Source organism: Ceratotherium simum, chromosome X, assembly GCF_057802395.1.
Source record: "Ceratotherium simum simum isolate JZ-2026a chromosome X, ASM5780239v1, whole genome shotgun sequence".
Classification (NCBI taxonomy): domain Eukaryota; kingdom Metazoa; phylum Chordata; class Mammalia; order Perissodactyla; family Rhinocerotidae; genus Ceratotherium; species Ceratotherium simum.
In genome coordinates, this window is record NC_141940.1 from 116,746,517 (window position 1) to 116,768,532 (window position 22,016).

General features: G+C 39.5%; 1 long non-coding RNA gene across 1 annotated transcript in view; it reads right to left on the reverse strand.

Moving 5' to 3' along the window:
* Positions 1-6,665: 6,665 nt before the first annotated feature.
* LOC147912012 (uncharacterized) overlaps positions 6,666-22,016 on the reverse strand; it is a 125,046-nt gene continuing 109,695 nt past the window's right edge. Inside the window, exon 3 of the long non-coding RNA XR_015550681.1 lies at positions 6,666-6,813. This is a non-coding gene — a long non-coding RNA (uncharacterized LOC147912012). The remainder of the gene's footprint in view (positions 6,814-22,016) is intronic.

The window sequence follows — 22,016 nt, forward strand, 5'->3', positions numbered from 1 at the left end:
AAGGGAAGGAGCCAATAAAGGGTGTATTATCAAGCAAATTTCCACTGTGGGCAACTGGAGCTCAATCACCCTGGGAACTCGGGCGCCAGTGTAGAACATGTAGCTCAGAATTACCCCACTGGAGGGGCAAGGAAGCTGGGGCATTTATACACCAATTCCCATCTGACATTGCTTGAGGACTGCTCCCGGAGGTGAGGGTTGAGGGGTTTATTTCTTGGCACTTTTGGCCTGCCATGTGCATGGACAGAGAGGGTTTCAGTGGCCAGAGAAAATCCTCAGGAAAAGAGATGAGATTTTGGCAGCTAGAAATCAGAGCTGCCCACTAAAATGGCAAAGCCCAACGAGATATGGGTGAGGCATAGACAGTAACTGCTTCACTGATAGAGTTGAGGACAGCACTTATAAAAATTATTGGGGAAAAGCAGTGCTTTTCTATGAGGGTGTATCAGAATATCTGGGAGGCATGTATAGTTTAAAAAACCATACTTAATCTAGTACAATTTTATATTTAGAAAATAAAACATTTTTTTATCTCTTTGGTTAGTAAATACGTAGAGAAGATAGTAATTTTTAAGAGAGTTCAGCATAAAAGTATAGCATTGGGATAGATGAGTCTCAGAAGTGTCTTTTGGTTTAAAACGTTTAGAAAGGCTAAGCCGGATCCCTCGTGGCAAAGTGGTATCTAAGGAGGAAAGCATTTGCTAACGCGGGCTTTGCATTTTGTTTTTCTAGCCAAAAGGAAGCAAGATACAAATCTCTCAACTGAAAAGGAAAGCTGAAATTGAAATCCCTATTTCATCTACATATTTAGGGCCATGTTGAGAGTTTATCTCAGCAAGGAAAAAATGACCTTTGGGAATATGCACAAGTATTTAGCAGAAAGACTAAGTTTCTAAATGCATTCTCAGCAAAATTAAATGGGTTTGCCATGTTCCAATTCAATTTAGCTATGCCCCATGAAACTGAGAAGTTTCCCATAAATTGCATTTTAGAAGCCATTAAAAAATGTCAAGTAATAATTTCTAAGGGGAAAAAATAAGAGAACTACAAAGCAAGTCACTAAAATTGGCTATTCCTCGTTAATTTCCCTTTCCTAATGGAAATGACTGGCACACACCTTTGCTGAATTCCATTTTGGGCAACAATATTTTTTACACTAATCTGAGAGTTCATCCTTCAAACAAAATATATGGAGATGGTCTTAGTTTAGTCCTTAATTGTGGTTCAAATTATGTCTGGTGAATTTATATCTATAAACTGATTTGCATAAACACACTTGGCTGAAAGAAGAGGAAGTTGCTTTATTACCTAGGGAAGAGTCAGAAATCGTCTTTTGAATATAGGTCCCTGGCCTGGCTCTATATATTCATGTCTGAACCCTCTGGAGAGATGAGATAACAAGAAAAACTTAGGAACCCATTTTCATGAGAAAATCTGAATATGCTGGTCCAGGTTGCATTGTACTATAGCTCAGCTGAGGACTGTGAATGAAGGCTGCAGGGAGCACAGTCACTTTGGCAACTTGAGGGTTCACAGTTCTGGGGTATCTGGGACATCAGCACTCTCCCAGAGGGGCTGGCTGTAGTGACAAACAGCACCAAGTAGCAGATATGCTTGAAGTGTTCAAGGGGAAGAAGATGAAAAGGCTTCTCATGAACCACCAGAAAGGAATTGTGCAAAACCAGTGAAATCTGGACTTTTCTTTTTAATGTGACCACTTTAGTACCCAGGGCTGGAGAAACTTTGGTTGACATCGAATGAAAACAGTACCACATTTAACATACATCAATGTGTCATATGCCTTTGCAGATAATTACGGAAATCTATGAATGGCTTTTAATTATGTGGACGGAAAACAGAAAAATCTAGATAAAATAAATGTAACCAGTTGTGCAGTGTTGTGTCATCTTGATAATTTACATTTCCAGAGAGATATTTTAAATGTATCTATTGTATGCTCCACTAAGTGCCTGTCTGGTTAATGAGAAAAGCCCTGGATGGGGGAGCAGGGGGTCAGGAGACCTGAATTCTAGTGTCCTAATTGAGACATTATGTAGCTTTTTCACCTTAGGCAAATTTTGCATGGATGATTAAATAATTGGCCCCAATTCTTCATCCCATCCTCAATCTATACCCTTAGTAGGGCTTCACGGTGGGCAGAGAGTATTTTGCTGCCCCTTGACTTTAGGATTGGCCATGTCACTTGCTTTGGTCAATGACATGTGGGTGGAAATATCAGTATTTCAGTTCCAAGTCTAGGTCTTAAAAGGCCTTATGCACATTCACTTGCTTTCTTGTGCTTCCACCATTACCATAAGAAAAACCTACTCCAGTTGGTCCACTGGTACAAAGAAGATGAGAATCATTTAGAGCAAAATCAAGGACCGAAAATGTGAAACAGAACTTCCCTAGCCACAAAAACCTAGAAAAGCCAAATCCCAAATTGGCAAATGCCCAGAGGTGCATTAGCTAAATACATGCTTATCGTAAACAGCTAAGATTCTGTAGTTGTTTGTTATGCAGCAATAGCTGACTGATACATCCTATCATCTCTCTGGGACTCAGTTTCCTCATCTGTAAACTGAATAAGTTTACTATATGACCTCAGATCTCTTCTAGCTTTAACCATTTTCTTTTCTAAAATAGACTCCTCTTCATTTGTATGTAGCTGAATATCTTTCTTTACCTTCTCTTGTATTTCTAAAGCACACTGATTTTAGGAAGTGCTGCTCCTGTGAGTGGATATGTCAGTTCTGTATTTAATGACACTCATTGGGCAACAGAAAGTCTTCCAACCAAAGCTAAAGAGCCACATGAAATGTACAGAGATTGAGCCTCAGATAAACAGTATATATTTAATTTCTGATTTTCAAAGTAAAAGTTTCAGGAAGAGCCGCCTGTTTCTTTATTGACTGAAAACAAGTATGTCTCCTGGACAGATAGATGTGAGTGGAAGCAGGATCAGCATTTCCTAGACTCCTGGGAAGCATTTATATTTTTGGCTTACATAATTTCAGCCAAAAGTGTTCAATCAAGGTTTACCTTTAGGGACAAAAGATCATTAGCCTCCTCTCTAGTAAGATATATTTGTACTCATTTTTTAAAACAACTTTTTGACTGTATCATATGATTTCTTCACATGGCAAAATAACACTATTCAACCTCTTTCAATACAGAAAGTTAACTTTCTCCTTTGTTTTTCTTTGCTGCATTAGAAGAATCTATAAAAACCTACTTCACCAGCAGCACTGTCACTACAGGTGGAATGCAAACATAGAACTGAGCCCTCCAGGCTAATGAGTTTTACGTTATAAAGATTCTGGTCATCAAGGTGTATTGATAAAGAAAAGGAAAAGAGAGGAAAGAAGGAGAAAAAGAGAGGGGTGTGTGTGTGTGTGTGTGTGTGTTTGTGTGTGTGTGTGTGTGTAGATAGGGTGTAGGACTGAACCCTGGAAAGACTAGGGGTGGAATAAGATATTAGGTGTGGTAGGCTGAAAAATGCCCCTCCAAAATACATCAGGTCCTAATCTCTGGAACCTGTAAATATTACCTTATATGGAAACAAGATCTTCGCAGATGTGATTAAGTTAAGGATCTTGAGATGGAGAGATTATCCAGGATTATCAAGGTGGGCACTAAATGCAATCATATGTATCCTTAGAAGGGGGAGGTAGAGGAAGATTTGACAGATGAAAGAGAAGGTGATGTGACCATAGAGGCAGAGACTGGAGTGATACAGCCACATATCAAGGAAGTCAGCAGCCACCAGAAGCTGGAAGAGGCAAGGAATGGACCATCCCTAGAGCTTCCTGAGGGATCCCGACCCTGCTGACACCTTGATCTCAGCCCAGTGATACTGTCAAGATCCTTAGCTCAATCACATCTGCAAGGATCCCGTTTCCATATAAGGTGAATTTCTCTCTCTCTCTCTCCATGCCCCCCCCCCACTCTCTGCTGCCCAAGCAGATGCCAAACTGGGGAATGAGATGATGGTTTCCGTTCATTGTAGGTTCCCCAATCTCTAGGAATTATTATATTCTTCCTCTCCCAGTGCTTCACATGGCTTCCCATGTGGAAGAGAAAAAAATAATTGTATATATATAATAGAATATTATTCTCTATGTTATAGTTATTTATTGTCATATTTTCTCAAACATGTTTAAGAATATAGGCATATATATTTGTCAACTAGTGGAACTTGTGATGCAAAGATACATTTACACTTTTCCTTTTTGAAGAACCACTACCCATGTCCTAGCCTAGAGACACTCAGGAGATCTGGCGTAATCTGACTTTTTCCCATTGCCCCAGTGGCTCTGAACATTGCCCAGAAGCCAATTCAGTTTTTCATGGTTTGTTCAAGGAAGATTAGAGTTCACACTGATCTTCTTTATCTCCCTAATTGTTGGAGAGCACAGAGTCCTGAGGCTGTCCCCAAATCTACCAGTCTGCTTAATAATCACTCCTCCTTGGCTTCTAAGCACTTCTGAGGAAGGGGATCAGTCTCTGACAGAACCAGCTACTGTGTTAATGGATTTATTATCTTAGTCTCTTTTAAGCACTCAAATAAACCTCGGATGCAAAGAAGACTTGTCAAGGGTTACAGAAAAAGCTCTATCAGCTATAAGTTGTCAATATAACTCTATTGAATTCACTTTCTCATTCTTCTTCTGCTTGTCTTTAAAATCCCCAATTGATTTTTTCAGAATTCACAGTGTCACCCAGCTAGGGCTGTTTCTAGCTGTTGGCAGGGAATTCTCAATGAAATAACAATTATTTGGTGCTGCTTTTGCAAATTCAGCAAGTGTATCACACAAAAGGGAAACCCCTCACCCCCACAGCTCTTCTGGGGAGGTGTGTGTATGTGCGTGTGGGGGGTGCGGTTTTCTTGGCTAAATTCATTTCTCCTGCTCACTCCCTTTTGGTTGTACACCTGCAACATGATCATGCAGTAAAATAACTCAATTTTGCTTAATCTGATTATACTTGTCTGAAAATGAAAAGCAGTGTTTATATGATATATTGAAGGATTTGTAAGGGGAAACTCTTTAAAATTTTAGCAGATTGTAATAGTTTAAATGCAGGATTTTTTTGCCTTATCACTGTTGACATTTCAGACTGAATAATTCTTTGTTGTGGGGAGAATGTCCTGTGCATCATAGGATGTTTAGCAGCACCCCTGGCTTCTACTCACTAGATGCCAGTAGCACTCCCCTCCCCCATTTGGGACAACCAAAAATGTCTATAGACATTGTCAAATGTCCCTGGGTAGAGGAAGTTGAAAACCCCTAGTTTAAACTGTAAATCCATTTTGAGAAGATGCCTGGAGCAGTCTGAGAGAGACTGTGTTGAAAATGTATATTAGAAAGTGTGGTAACCAGCCTCCAAGATGGCTCCCAGTGAATGATCTTGCTTTCTGGTATGCCCTCTCCCACACTGAATAGAGCTAACCTGTGTAACCAATAAGATATTGTGGAACCGATAGAGTGTGATTTTTTAAGCTAGGTCATAAGAGACATTGCTCTCTTAGATTATTTGCTCTGGAGAAACTAGCTACCATGTCATGAGGACACTCAGCAACCCTATGGAGAGGTCTACATGGCAAGAGCCTCATAAGTAAGCCACCTTGGAAGTGGATCCTCCAGCCCCTGTCAAGCCATGAGCTGACTACATCCCTGGACAACATCTTGACTACAATGTCATGAGAGGCCCTGAGCCAGAATCACCCAGCAAGCCACTCCTGAATTCCTAATGTACTGAAACTGCTTATTGTTTATTATTGTTTTAAGCCTCTGAGTCTTGGGGTAATTTGTTACACAGCAATAGATAACTAACAGAATTTAGAACAAATATCAATTTCAAGCAAACAAAATAATTCTCTGTCCAATAGTTTGTGGGGTTTTTTATACTTTTTAAAAATTTTTTGTTTCTTTTTTTTTTTTGTGAGGAAGATCAGCCCTGAGCTAACATCCATGCCAATCCTCCTCTTTTTTGTTTTTTTTTTTTGTTGAGGAACACTGGCCCTGAGCTAACATCTGTGCCCACATTCCTCCACGTTTTTTATATGGGACACTGTCACAGCATGGCCTGACAAGTGGTGCATTGGTGTGCACCCGGGATCCAAACCCAGGCCACCAGCAGCGGAGCACGCACACTTAACCACTACACCATGGGGCTGGCCCCTAGTTTGTGTTTTTTTAATCAGAGAGGCTTTCTTTAATCTAGTTAAACAAAATTTTAAGAGTAGAGTACTATTGATCATAGCATAACTAACAGAAGAAGGATAGAAGCATATCAAAAGAATAAAGCTAGAGTTTTTGTTAGGAAGAAACAGAAAGCCTATTTTAACTGGCTAAATTTAGGGAGATGCCTAATTCCTAAAATGATGGGATTAAGCAAATAAATAACTTAATGGATAAAAATACATCTTATTTTTGTAAAGGTTAGCTTTTTATTTATTAATAAATTGGGTTCCACTTACAATGTCATTATAGGTCATTACAATGCTAATCTTTGTTTAAGAAATTAAAATAACCACAGTTTATTTTGTGAGATTATGCTGTTAGGGTTGTGTATCAGTTACCTATTGTCACACTAATGCTGCATAACAAACTACCTCAAATCCCAGTGAAGTACAATAACAAATATTTATTTCTTACTCATGCATCCTGGGGTCAGCTAGAGATTGGCTGATCTTGGCTGGGCTTGGTTCCAGGCTGTGGATTCAGTTCATCTCTGCTCCACACATCTCTCATCCTCTTTAGGCCAGCAGCTTACTCAAGGCATACTCTTTTCATGGCTACAGCAGAAGTGCTAAAGAGTGTAGAACAGAAACACATGATTTCTCTTAAGGCCTAGACACGGAACTAGCACACTATCACTTTTTCCCACATCCCATTGGCTAAAGCAAGTCATATGGCCAAGCCTAACATCAATGGGGAAGGGAAATATACTCTTCCCCTGGAGTTTTGGGAGGGTGGAGTGGGAAGGAATGAATATATGCTGAACGATAGTCTAATCTACAAGTTGTTTTTTCCCTTTTTTTTTCTGCTTCTATACATTTATCATTCTTATACTACTGTAGACAAATAGAAACTTATGTGTCACAATTTGCAAACATGACATGTTTCACCATTTACAAAGTTGATTAAACATATTACAAGGCTTCCTTTTCTATCACTTTTCTGACAGGTACAATATTTTGTTCCTTTGGTTCATCAGGCAATCATATTAAAACACTGTGGGGGGTGGTGAGGCTTATACCATGGAGGCGGTATCAATTGGGAATGCATTCAACAGTAAATAACATGAAACTTAACTTACAGTTGCTGAAACAAATAGTTTATTTTCCCATGTGACAAGCAGTTCAAAGACAGGCAATTTTGGGCAGATTATATCATCAAAGACCCCGCTGTTTATCTGTTTCTGCTCCATGATTGTTAGTGCATGGGCTTTTGTCTTTGTGGTTGTAAGATGGTTGGTGCAGTTCCATATGTCAAGTCTACATTCCAGGCAGGAAGAAAGGACAAAGGACTACAGCAGCTGACAGTCTCCTCTTGTGTTCAGAAAGTAAAACTTTCCCAGAACCACTCTCAGTATAGGTCCACTTATATTTCATTAGAAAATAAGGTTTCAAGCTTTATAGCCTTTGTAACAAAAGAAGGCAAGGGTGAAAGCTGTTGGAAAGGGGGGTTGAGACAATCTACAGTATCTACCACAAGGGGACACATGTGATCCCCATACCCAACAACCCATACCTCTAAGCAATCCCTACCTTCAGGTGTCCACTTATAACAACTACAAAATACACATCCCATGGGTACCCCCTGACTAAACAATAACCTTGTTCCTGGGCCTCTGTTCCACTTAGGAATTTGCCCATCTGAGTTTTTCATCAGGCCACATAGAAATTCATCCTGAGTTTTCTGGATTGATTTAGAAGTTTTGATATTCTCAAGCAATGCTATAACTTTTATTGATTTGAAAAATACCAGGCAAAGCTATTATTTTAAGGTTATGTCCTTAGGCAAGTTACTTAACTACTCTGGGCTTATTGAAAAAAAAATTATCTTGCACGGTTGCTGTGAAGATAATAAATCACGTCTGGGAGTGACGTCAGCATCATGGTGGAGTGAGTTGTTCCCTTTGTCTCTCCCCTCTAAGTTACAACCAAATGGACATTCATTAACCAGCAGAGGATTCCTTGCATAGCACAACAGGATGTCTGAGAGATCCATGCAGCTGTGCATCTGAAGGTGGGTGGACTGGATCCCTGGGAGGCAGTGGAACTAGGTGAGTGCATGCCTTCCCCTCCCCAGTGGCAGTGAGCCAGGTCGTGGATCCTCACAGAGTGGCTGGAGTGACTGTAAGAGGAGGTGGGGGCAGCCTGGCCTGCCTCAACACTTTCAGAGTTGTAGCTCAGCCTGTGGGAGTGCCGACCATGCTGCAGCAGCCCCACCGGTGGGAATGCTCTACATCAAGTGGTGGCACCTCAGCCGCCATGAAGGCGCCCTCCTGCCAAGTGCAGCACAGGCAAGAAGGCACCCCACCCACTCAGAAGACACCCCACCCACAGAGCACAGCAGCCCACGGGACACACTGAGAGGCAGCTCAGCCCCCACATAGGTACCCCTTTCACCTAGCACAGCAGCTCGGCTGGTCCCCTGTCAAGCACAGTGGCCTTGCCTGCATGAGAGTGACCTATCCACTGAGCACAAAGGCCCCACCTATGATGTGCGACCCACCTGCCCGGCGCAGAGGCCAAGCCCACGTGAGCACAACCTGCAGAGTGGCTGTGGCCAGCCCACGCAAATGCAGAGCAACCCTACCCACACAGCTTCCAACAGATGAGGCAGGATCAGAAAACACAGCTCCTGCTCCCCCCCAGCAGTGGGAGGTGAAATCTGCAACCTGATACTACCACAAATGTGCCAGCAAAGCATCAATTCATCAAACACCACGAATAACTACCACAATACTTCAGAGCAGAAGGAAAATGACAAGTCTCCAGAAACCAATCTTGAAGTCACAGAAATTTACAATCCAAATGACAGAGAATTCAAAACAGTTGTTGTGAAGAAACTCAATGAGTTACAAGAAAACTCAGAAAGACAGTTCAATGAGCTCAGGCATAAAATTAATGGCAGAAGGAATACGTCACCAAAGAGATTGAAACTCTAAAAAACAAACAAACAAACAAACAAGAATTCTGGATATGAGGAATGCAATTAATGAGATAAAAAATAATCTAGAAACCTAAAGAGCTTCTACAAGACAAACGAAACCAGAATCAAGATGAACAGACAACGCACCAGCTGGGAGAGAATATTTGCAAAACATATATCTTACAAGGGGTTGATCTCCATAATATATAAAGAACTCACACAGCTGAACAACATAAAAACAAACAACCCTATCAAAAAATGGGCAGAGGAAATAAACAGACACTTCTCCAAAGAAGATATACAGATGGCCAATAGGCACATGAAAAGATGTTCAACATCACTAATCATCAGGGAAATGCAAATCAAAACAACACTAAGATATCACCTCACGCCCGTTAGAATGGCTATAATCACCAAGACAAAAAACAACAAATGTTGGAGAAGATGTGGAGAATGAGGAACCCTCATACACAGCTGGTGGGAATGCAAACTGGTGCAGCCTCTATGGAAAACGATATGGAGATTCCTCAAAGAATTAAAAATAGAGATGCCCTACGATCCAGCCATCCCACTACTGGGAATCTATCCAATGAACCTGAAATCAACAATCCAAAGAGGTTTATGCATGCCTATGTTCATTGCAGCATTATTCACTATAGCCAAGAAGTGGAAGCAACCTAAATGTCCCTCGACTGATGATTGGATCAAGAAGATGTGGTATATATATACAATGGAATACTACTCAGCCATAAAAAAAGACAAAATCGTCCCATTTGCAACAACATGGATGGGCCTGGAGGGTATTATGTTAAGTGAAGTAAGCCAGAAAGAGAAAGACAAACACTGTATGATCTCACTCATATGTGGAATATAAACCAACATATGGACAGAGAAAACTGTATTGTGGTTACCAGGGGCAATGGGGGTGGGGGGTGGGCACAAGGGGTGAAGGGAGACATATATATGGTGATGGACAAACAAAAATGTACAACCCCAAATTTCACAATGTTAAAAACTATTAAAACATCATTAAAAAAATAATAATAATCTAGAAAACATAAAATATAGAGCTGATGTTATTGATAACAGATTTAGTAAATCAGAGGACAGAAATACAGAAATGCTTTAGGTAGAGGAGGAGAGAGAACTAATATTTTTGAAAAATGAAGAAATCCTTTGAGAAATATCTGACTCAATTAGAAAAAGCAATATAAAGTATTCCAGAGGGTGAAGAGAGGGAGAAAGGAGAGAGAGCTTGTTCAAAGAAATAATAGCCGAGAACTTCCCAAACCTGGGGAAAGAACTGTACTTACAAGTACACGAAGTCAACAGAACTCCTAATTACATCAATGCAAAAAGACTTTCTCCAAGGCATATAATATTAAAACTGGCAAAAGTCAATGACACAGAAAAACTATTAAGGGCAGCAAGGCAGAAGAAAATAACCTACAAAGGAACCTCTATCAGGTTTTCAGTGGATTTCTCAGCAGAAACCTTACAGGCTAGGAGAGAGTGGAATGATATATTCAAAATACTGAAAGACAAAAACTTTCAGCCAAGAATACTCTATCCAGTGAAACTATCCTTCAGATATGATAGAGAAATAAAAGCTTTCCCAGATAAACAAAAGCTGAGGGAGTTCATCGCCACTAGACCCCCCTTACAAGAAATGATGAAGGAAGCCCTCCCACCTTTAACAAAAAGGCAAAGGTTTACAAAGCTTTGAGCAAAGAGATAGACAGACAAAATCAGAAAATTGCAGCTTTCTATTGGAACAGGTTAGCAAACACTTAATTATAACATAAAAGATAAAGGGAAGCAAAGCACCAAAAATAATTATAAACACTTCAATTTAGTCACAAACTCACAACACATAAAAGAATAATTTGTGACAATAATCACTCAGAAGAGGGAGAGGAAAGGGATGGAACCTGCTTAGGCTAATGAGGTAAGAGGGTATCAGAAAATGGACTATCTCATCTATGAGATCTTTTATACAAACCTCATGGTAACGTCTAAACAAAAAACCAAAGCAGAGCCACAAATCATAAATAAAGAGAAAACTGAGAAAATCATCACAGGAAACCACCAAACTGAAATGGCAGTCAGAAATACAAGGGAAAAGAAACAATGGAAATATAGAACACCCAGAAAACAAGAGATAAAATGGCAGTATTAGGCCCTCATATATCAATAATCACTCTAAATGTAAATGGATTGAATTCTCCAATCAAAAGACACAGAGTAGCTAGATGGATTAAAAAACAAGATGCAACAATACGCTGCCTTCTGGAAACACATCTCAGCTCTAAAGACAAACATAGGCTCAGAGTGAAGGGATGGAAGACGATACTCCAAGCAAATGGCAAGCAAAAGAAAGCAGGTGTTGCCATACTTATATCAGACACAGCAGACTTCAAGATAAAAAAAGACAATGAGAGACAAAGAGGGGCAGTATATAATGATAAAAGAGACATTCCACCAAGAGGAAATAACACTTATGAATATATATGCACCTAACACAGGAGCACCAAAGTATATAAAGCAAATACTAACAGACCTAAAGGGAGAAATTGACAGTAACACAATAATAGTAGGGGACCTCAACACCCCACTTACATCAATGGATAGATCATCTAGACAGAAAGTCAACAAGGAAACAGTGGCCTTAAATGAAACACTAGACCAAATGGACTTAATAGATATATATAGAACATTCTATCCAAAAACAGCAGAATACACATTCTTCTCAAGTGCACAAGGAACATTCTCAAAGATAGACCATGTGTTGGGAAACAAGGCAAGCCTCAATAAATTTAATAAGATTGAAATCACATCAAGCATCTTTTCTGACAACAATGCTATGAAACTGGAAAATAACTACAAGAAAAAAGCTGGGAAAGGCACAAATATGTGGAGATTAAACAACGTGCTACTGAACAACCATTGAATCAATGAAGAAATCAAAGGAGAAATAAAAAAGTACCGGGAGACAAATGAAAATGAAAACACAACATACCAGCTCTTATGGGATGCAGCAATAGTGGTACTAAGAGGGAAATTTATAGCAATACAGGCCTACCTCAACAAACAAGAAAGATCTCAAATGAATAATCTTAAACTACACCCAACAGAACTAGAAAAAGAAGAACAAACAAAGCCCAAGTCAGCAGAAGGAGGGAAATAATAAAAATTAGAGCAGAAATAAATGAAATAGAGACTAAAAAAAAAAAAAATAGAAAGGATCAATGAAACTAAGAGCTGGTTCTTTGAGAAGATAAGCAAAATTGACAAACCCTTAGCCAGACTCACTAAGAAAAGAAGAGTGAAGGCATAAATAAATAAAATTAAAAATGAAAGAGGAGAAATTACAACAGATACCACAGAAACACAAAGGATTATAAGAGAATACTATGAAAAGCCATATGCCAACAAATTGGGTAACCTAGAAGAAATGGATAAATTCTTAGTCTCATATAACCTCTCAAAACTGAGTCAAGAAGAAATAGAGAATCTGAATAGACCAATCACAAGTAAAGAGATAGAAACAGTGATCAAAATCCTCCCCAAAAACAAAAGTCCAGGACCAGATGGCTTCTCTGGAGAACTCTACCAAACATTCAAAGAAGAGATAATACCTATCCTTCTCAAACTATTTCAAAACATTGAAGAAGACAGAATGCTTCCTAACTCATTCTATGAGGCCAGCATTACCCTGATACCAAAACCAGACAAGGACAACACAAAGAAGGAAAATTACAAGCCAACATCACTGATGAACATAGATGCAAAAATCCTCAACAAAATATTGGGAAACCGAATATAGCAATACATCAAAAGGATCATATACCATGACCAAGTGGGATTTATACCAGGAATGCAGGGATGGTTCAACATCTGCAAATCAATCAATGTGATACACCGCATTAACAAAATGAGGAATAAAAATCACATGAACATCTCAATAAATGCAGAGAAAGTATTTGACAAGATCCAATATCCATTTATGATAAAAACCCTCAATAAAATGGGCATAGAAGGAAAGTCCTCAACATAATAAAGGCCATATATGACAAACCCACAGCCAACATCATACTTAACAGTGAAAAACTGAAAGCCAATCCTCTGAGAACAGGAACAAGACAAGGGTGTCCACTCTCACCACTCCTATTCAACATAGAACTGGAGGTTTTGGCCAGAGCAATTAGGCAAGAAAAAGAAATAAAAGGTATCCAAATTGGAAAGGAAGAAGTAAAACTCTCGCTGTTTGCAGATGATATGATTCTATATACAGAAAACCCTACAGAATCCACCAGAAAGCTATTAGAAATAATTGACAACTACAGAAAAGTGGCAGCGTACAAAATCAACTACAAAAATCAGTGGCATTTGTATACACTAATAACGAGCTAGCAAAAAGTGAAGTCAAGAATACAATCCCATTTACAATTGTCACAAAAAGAATAAAATATCTAGGAGTAAATTTAACCTTGGAGGTGAAGGACCTATACACTAAAAACTATAAGACATTATTGAAAGAAATCAAAGAAGATATAAAGCAATGGAAAGAGATTCCATGCTCATGGATTGGAAGAATAAACATAGTTAAAATGTCCATATTACCTAAAGCAATCTACAGATGCGATGCAATCCCAATCAGAATCCCAATTACATTCTTCACGGAAATAGAACAAAGAATCCTAAAATTTATACAGAACAGCAAAAGACCCCAAATTACCAAAGCAATCCTGAGGAAAAAGAACAAAGCTGGAGGCATCACAATCCCTGACTTCAAAATATACTACAAAGCTACAGTAATCAAAACAGCATGGTACTGGCACAAAAACAGACACACAGATCAGTGGAACAGAATTGAAAGCCCAGAAATAAAACCACACACTCGTGGAGAGCTAATCTTTGACATAGGAGCCAAGAACATACAAAGGAGAAAGGAAAGCCTCTTTAATAAATGGTGTTGGGAACACTGGGCAGCTATATGCAAAAGAATGAAAGTAGGGCTGGCCCAGTGGCACAGCGGTTAATTGTGCGTGCTCCGCTTTGGCAGCCTGGGGCTCACAGGTTCGGATCCTGAGTGTGCACCAATGCACTGCTTGTCAAGCCATGCTGTGGCGGCATCCCATATAAAGTAGAGGAAGATGGGCACGGGTGTTAGCCCAGGGCCAATCTTCTTCAGCAAAAAGAGGAGGACTGGCATCGGATGTTAGCTCAGGGCTAGTCTTCCTCACAAAAAAAAAAAAATGAAAGAATGAAAGTAGACCATTATCTTACGCCATAGACAAAAACTAACTCAAAATGGATTAAAGACTTGAATGTAAGACCTGAAACCATAAAACTCCTAGAAGAAAATATAGGCAGTATACTCTTTGACATTGGTCTTAGCAGCATCTTTTCAAATACTATGTTTACTCAAGCAAGGGAAACAAAAGAAAAAGTAAACAAATGGGACTACATCAGACTGAAAAGTTTCTGCAAGGCAAAGGAAACCATGAACAAAATGAAAAGACCACCAACTGGAAGAAAATATTTGCAAGTCATATATCGAACAAGGGCTTAACTTCCAAAATATATAAAGAACTCATACAACTCAATAACAAAAAAACAACCCAATCAAAAAATGGGCAGAGGATATGAACAGACGTTTCTCCAAAGAAGATATACAGATGTCCATTGGGTACATGAAAAGATGTTCAACATGACTAATTATTAGGGAACTGAAAATCAAAACTACAATGAGGTATCACCTTACACCTGTCAGAATGGCTATAACTAACAAGACAAAAAACAACAAATGTTGGAGAGAATGTGGAGAAAAGGGAACCCTCATACACTGCTGGCAGGAATGCAAACTGGTGCAGCCACTATGGAAAACAGTATGGAGATTTCTCAAAAAATTAAAATAGACATATGATCCAGCTATCCCACAACTGGGGATTTATCCAAAGAACTTGAAATCAATAATCCAAAGAGATTTATGCACTCCTATGTTCATTGCAGCATTATTCACAATAGCCAAGATGTGGAAGCAACCCAAGTGCCCATCAACAGATGAATGGATAAAGAAGATGCGGTATATATATACAATGGAATACCACTCAGCCACGAAAAAGACAAAAATCATCCCATTTGCAAGAACATGGATAGACCTTGAGGGTATTATGTTGAGTGAAATAAGCCAGACAGAGAAAGACAGATACTGTATGACTTCACTTCATTTGAAAAAATAAATAAATCATGTTTGAAAAGAACTTCACACTTTGCCTGGCATTTAGAAGTTAAGTTTTGTTGCTTGCAGCCAAATGCATTCCTAATTGGTATACTCACTATGCTTTCAGCCTCATCATCTATCACTATGTTTCAATGTAATACTCTGACAAACCAAAGAGGTAAAATGTACTTGTCAAAAAAGGAATACACTGTGAAGTCTTATAATCAGCAGCTAATATCATTATCATTATTGTTCTAGGATACTTCAACTCATTTTGATTAGACGGCTCATCCTCCTTTAAATATTTGGTAGCTTTGCAAAAAGTTTCGGAACATGATAAGGCTACCAATAGCATGTCCAGAACCTGTGCCCAGTATTGTTTTCATCAGGCTGCTAAGTCTGCATCATTATCATGTACCAGGCTTCTAGAATTGTCAGATGATAAGAGGATGGGTGGGTGGGACTTTTTAAAATATGAAGGGGAAATGCAGAGTAATATAAAAGTATCTTGCCTGAAACAAACTCTAGGCCAGGTAGAAATTGTTTTCCTCCTTCCCTTCCTGTCCCCTCATCACCAAAGCTCCTCTCTGCTCCTCCTTAGGGCAGAGATCGGGCATTGGGAGAGAACGAGAGAGTTTCTGCCTGTGCTAGCTTTTTCTAGAGATAAAATCATTTGCTGTTTTCTTTCATTCTCATTCCTCAAACTCACTGGTTACAACACTTACACATATGCTATTTTCCACTCACTGCTCTAATTGGGATTCAGGCCCAACCACTCAGCTAAAATGTTAACTAGATCAAGAATCAATTAGACTCTTCAGTCATTAATTGCACATGACATTAACCCAGATGAATAGACACATGACCTGTTACAAATTCATTGGTAGGTTGAGTGTTCATGTTGAATTTCCCTCAACTTCACACACTAGAAGTAATCATAGGTTCTCTCCCTTTACCTATTAAAGATTAACCCCAGTAATTTGGGGATGAAGAGAAAACAACCATCAAAATTTTAAACAGGAAGTATTTCTTCCTATTGTTAATACCTAGTGATTACTTTGAATGTGAGAGGATTTAAGTTTAATAACAGTCCTCAAGTCAAAGCTGTCATTTAAAATTATTCATTCTGCATATACTTCCATATTTAGATTAATTTTCATAATCCCAGTAAGTAGGAGCACGGATACCTGTTTTGCTCTCTTGCCCACTGAAAGGTATGAAGAAAATTGTGGTAGTGGTGGTGATGGTGGGGTCTTCTAAATGTCATTAGCAACTAAACAAGAGAGAGGACAATCCTGACACTTTCAGCAAGGTTTATCTAGACCCTGGATTCGCTTAAATCCTTATAAAAGATCAGGGCTTGAAGATGCCTTGACAATCATACCCTCGTTATACAGACTGTTGTTTGTTTGTTTGGTGTTTGTATGTACGCCATATGGCAGAGACCCCTTGATATATGTGCAATACCCACACCAAGAGGTCCAGTGCAGTAAAGATGCCTATATAGAGGAGATGTGCCTAAATCAGTCCTAAAAAGTTGACATAAACATTGTGTCCCATTCCACCAACAGGGATATGTCCTAATGTCAATTACTCTGGAAAACGTAAGATATTGCCTTAACACCATGCTAATGTTTGATATAAAATTCTTCCTTAAGAGCAAAGTTTGATGGAGTAGGGTCAAGGGTTGGGTACATGAAGTGAAATGTGGAATGATAAGAAGAAGGAAAGAAGCAAACAGGGGAGACGGAGGGAAGATGAAGCCAAAAAAGCCATGTTACCACTCTGCCCAGGTGCTCCTGAATCCTAATAAAGCATAAATACCCTTGAGATGAGACCAATGGTTCTCAAAGTGTGGTTTCCAGATCAGCAGTATCAGCATCACTGAAGAACTTGTCGGGCCCCACTCTAGACCTACTGAATCAGAAACAACCCCTGCAGGTGATGCTGACGTATGCTCAAGTTTGAGAACAACCATGTGCTAAATGTTATCAATGATGCCCACCTGGCTATGAATGCGTTCCCATTAGACCATGGGCTTCTCAAGGGCACTGACCAGGGATCACAAATGCATCTCCAGCACTGGAGTAGGCTGGCATGGAGCCACTTAGTATACATTGCTTGAATCAATAAATTATTCTTGTTTGAGAACAGGTAAGTCGTTTTCATAACATCTAATTTTAATATAGCATGGGGGCCGGCCCCGTGGCTTAGGGGTTAAGTGCACGTGCTCTGCTACTGGCGGCCCGGGTTCAGAACCCCGGGCGCACACAGATGCACTGCTTGTCCCGCCATGCTGAGGCGGCATCCCACATACAGCAACTAGAAGGATGTGCAACTATGATATACAACTATCTACTGGGACTTTGGGGAGAAAAAGGGGGAAAAGATTTAATATAGCAATGCCAAGTTGGAGAGAACAAAGGAGAAGGAAGTATTGAAAATGGGGTGTGTGAGAAGAGTACCAATTTCACAGTTTGGGTAAGCATTGTCTCTTCCTGTTTAGAAAAAAAAACATACTCAGAAATAGCACTTTAAAAGTAGGTTCTAAGTATTACAGAAATAATCTTAATATCCTCTTTCCTTTTAGTTTTCCACTTGGGCAACAGGTTAAAATAGCAATCCATATGATTTGTAACCTGTCATGAAGTTGTGGACCAACGTTTCAGATTCAATACCCTCTGGTAGGAGGATATTCTGTTCACAGAAAATATTAATTTACATGGGAAACAATAATTCTGCCTGACAGCTTTTTGAAATAAATATTTTCCCTTTAAAGTACAGTCACGCGTCACTCACGATGGGGATGAGTTCTGAGAAATGAGTCCTTAGGCAATCTCATCGTGTAAACATCATAGAGTACTTACACAAACCTAGATGGTATAGCCTACTACACACCTAGGCTGTATGGTACTAATCTTGTGGGACCACCGTTGTATATGTGATCCATCGTTGACTGAAGCATTGTTATGCAGCGTGTGAGTGTATTTGCTTTAGTGTTCTTGAGATTGTCATATTAAGAGTTCAAAAAAAAAAGAAGCAAATGAAAGTATTGTTGGTTGGTTGTATTTTAGAGTTTTGTAGCAGCCTGGCAAAGTCTGGCCGACCGTTGTCAAGGTCATTATCTAGGACAGAGGTTCTCAACAGGCTGATTATGCCTCCCAGTGGACATTTGGCAACGTCTGGAGGGAGTTTTGGCTGTTACAACTAGGAGGGGGGCTGCTGCTGGCCTCTAGTGGGATGCTGCTAAACATCTTTCAATGCACAGGACACAGCTCCCCCACAATGAAGAGTTATCCAGCACCAAATGTCTATAGTGCCACAGTGGAAAAACATTGGTCAGAGTCAGGAGGCCCTGCTCCCTATAGCAGGGGAACCATATCATTTATCATCTAAACCAGGACACTCTAGAGATCAAAAGTAGTTACGCCAGGTCAATAGGCATAAACAGGGGCAGTCCCAGGCAAAGCCCCTGGTCTCCGCACCTAAGGGCTATGTAAACCTGGACAAACAACATCCTCATCTGTAAAATGAGGTGATAAGATTAGCCCCAGGTCCCTTCATGCTCCAGTGTTCTAGTTCCAGGGATGTAAGCCCTTAGTGTCTCAAGCATACACTATTCTTTATACATCACTTCTGTCAGTCCATAAACTCTTCCAGAGTAAGCCTCTGTCCCATTTTCTGTCTCATTTACTCTCTTAACACAAGCCCTGCAGAAACAATGTTTGTTGAACCGTATTCTTTCCAGCAAATTTACAACTTCCCACACCGGCAAAATGTTAACATGAAAGATTTTAATAACAAACATATTTTGGTCATACTTCTCCATGGGGAACGCAGATGGGGCTTAACTTTCCCTTCTTGAGTTACTACTGTGGCCATATAATTTATCTTCTAACCTAAGACACTTTTTTTGTGTGTGTGTGAGGAGGATCAGCCCTGAGCTAACATCCGATGCCAATCCTCCTCTTTTTTGCTGAGGAAGTTTGGCCCTGGGCTAACATCTGTGCCCATCTTCCTCTACTTTATATGGGACGCCGCCACAGCATGGCTAGAGGAGTGGTGAATATATCCGCACCTGGGATCCGAACCCGCGAACCCCTGGCCGCCGAAGCAGAGTGCACAAACTTAACCTCTCTGCCACTGGGCTGGTCCCTAACCTAGGACACTTTTGAGAACAAAAGGAAATACTGTTAATAACTACGCCAGGACAATAGGCATGAACTAGGAAGCATGATTGCCCTAGCCAGTTTGAATGTCATTAGAATTCAAATTGTCCACTAAACAGATGTGTGTGACTGGCAGACGTATTATGTCTACCTCTTATAATTGTTGACCCAAATTATATGGCCTCTTTGAAAAAACAGCTCGTTCCTTTCATCCACCTTGGATAGTATTTGAATCTTTCCTTCATTCTTGAAAAGCCCAAAGCTCACCTTTCCCCACACGTATTCCACATTAGACTAGCTGGCCTTTTAAAGCAAATGGAACAGGTCCAGGAGCCTGGCTCACATTAATCCCTCCAAGTTTTATCCCGTTCCTCAGCTTATATGTTTGGACAGCACATTCTTTAAAGAATGCTGGGGCCCATCGTGATTCACTTGGGCAAGCGAGGAGAGGAAAGGCTCTGACCCTGTCTTCTCTCTCCTTCTGATGAAAATGGCAAAGCATTTATCTCAGGGCTGGGAGGTTGTAAGGAAAAACAGGCTCCTCCCACTTATATGCATTTACTTATTGACCTATCTGTTTCTCTCTTCCAAAGTGTCCTTGTCAGTATTATTTACCTCCCTCTCCCAAGATCTTGTACAGAGTGGCTGCTTAATATATGTTTATTGAATGGATGAATGGATGAACCACAGAGAAATTCCACTTATCCTCAGTATGGATAGAAATTGATGACCCCATGCTGCATCCCATAAGTCTTGGAACTAAAGAATACTTGAGCTGGAAAGTCCCTTTCTCTCTTCCCTTCCTCTGTCCTTACGCTACAAAATCGTCAGTCCTTGCACAAGCCATGTAGCATTCCAGCACTTCGCTGCTTGTTTGAGGCAGAGAAATCGACTTGATGAAAGTCCATGACCAATGGGAACCAAAGGAAAAAAAATGTAAATAGAACTACCATATGATCCAGCAATTCCACGTCTGCATATTTATCTGAAGAAAATGAAAACACTAATTCACAAAAAAAATCTGCATCTCCATGTACATTGCAGCATTATTTACAATAGCCAAGACACAGAAGCAACCTAAGTGTCCATTGATGGATGAATGAATAAAGAAATTGTGGTATATATATACAATGGAATATTATTCAGCCTAAAAAAGAAGGTAATCCTGCCATTTGTGACAACATGGAGGGACCTTAAGGGCATTGTGCTAAGTGAAATGTCAGACAGAGAAAGGCAAATACTGTATGATCTCACTTATATGTGGAATCTAAAAAAACTGAACTCATAGATACAGAAAATAGATGGGTGGTTGCCAGAGATGGGGGGTGAGGGGTGAGCAAAATGGGTGAAGGAGGTAAAAAAGTACAAACTTTGTAAAATAAATAAGTCCTAGGGATCTAATGTATAGCATGGTGACTATAGTTAATAATATTGTATTGCATATTTGAAAGTTGCTAAGAGAGTAAATCTTAAAAGTTCTCATCACAAGAAAAACAAATTTTGTAACTATATATGGTGACAGATGTTAACTAGACTTATTGTGGTGGTCATTTCACAATATGTACAAATACTGAATCATTATGTTGTACACCTGAAACGAATATAATGTTATATGTCAATTATACCTCAATAAAAAAAAAAAGAAATAAATGTCACACTCCTCATTCAGGATTATAATGAGCTGATGTCTATAGAGGGGTTTCTCAGCTATAAAATACCATGATCACAACAATTATCATCATTAAAATTATTTCAGTTAGTTGGCATCAGGTAACCCTTTTAGAATGCTATTTTCTGAGCAGAGGAAATGAGACTAGAGGGTTGGAAAGCTCTGTGCACTGGTACTGATGACACATGAAGTCTTTGCTGTGGCCCTGGGCCTTTTGTGCACAGCCTTTCATGATGCATCGTTTCCTTGCATCTTCATTCCCCAAACACAGATTGAGAACTTTGTATATTCTGGGCCCTGTGCTAAATGCAAGGATTAAAAAGTGACTAAGTAGTCGGGACTCCTTCCCTTCACAAGTTATAGTATTCAAAATTTAACTGCCATGTCACTTAAAAGAAGTTTGGAAACCCATGTAACCTCCTCACTCATTTTTAAGTTGACATTTCAAGTTTTTCATCATTAATTTAAGTATTTATAAAGGTTAGAATTACCAATGCATTATGAATATGGGCGTTTTAAAATAAAACAGGTACATCACTCATTTAAATGTATCCAACAGAATCAAATACCATTTGATACCTATCATCATTCTTTTTTTTTTAAATATAGGAAGAAATTTTGCAGTACTATTTCCTCTCCTCCTCAATCTCATATTTCCATTCCACTTTTCCCACAGAATTTTATCCTAATGAAATTTATGTTTGAAAGACTCTGATCATCCTAAAACACACACACACACATACATACTTTTTTCCATGTGACCATCCAGTTCAACTTTCTTACCAAAG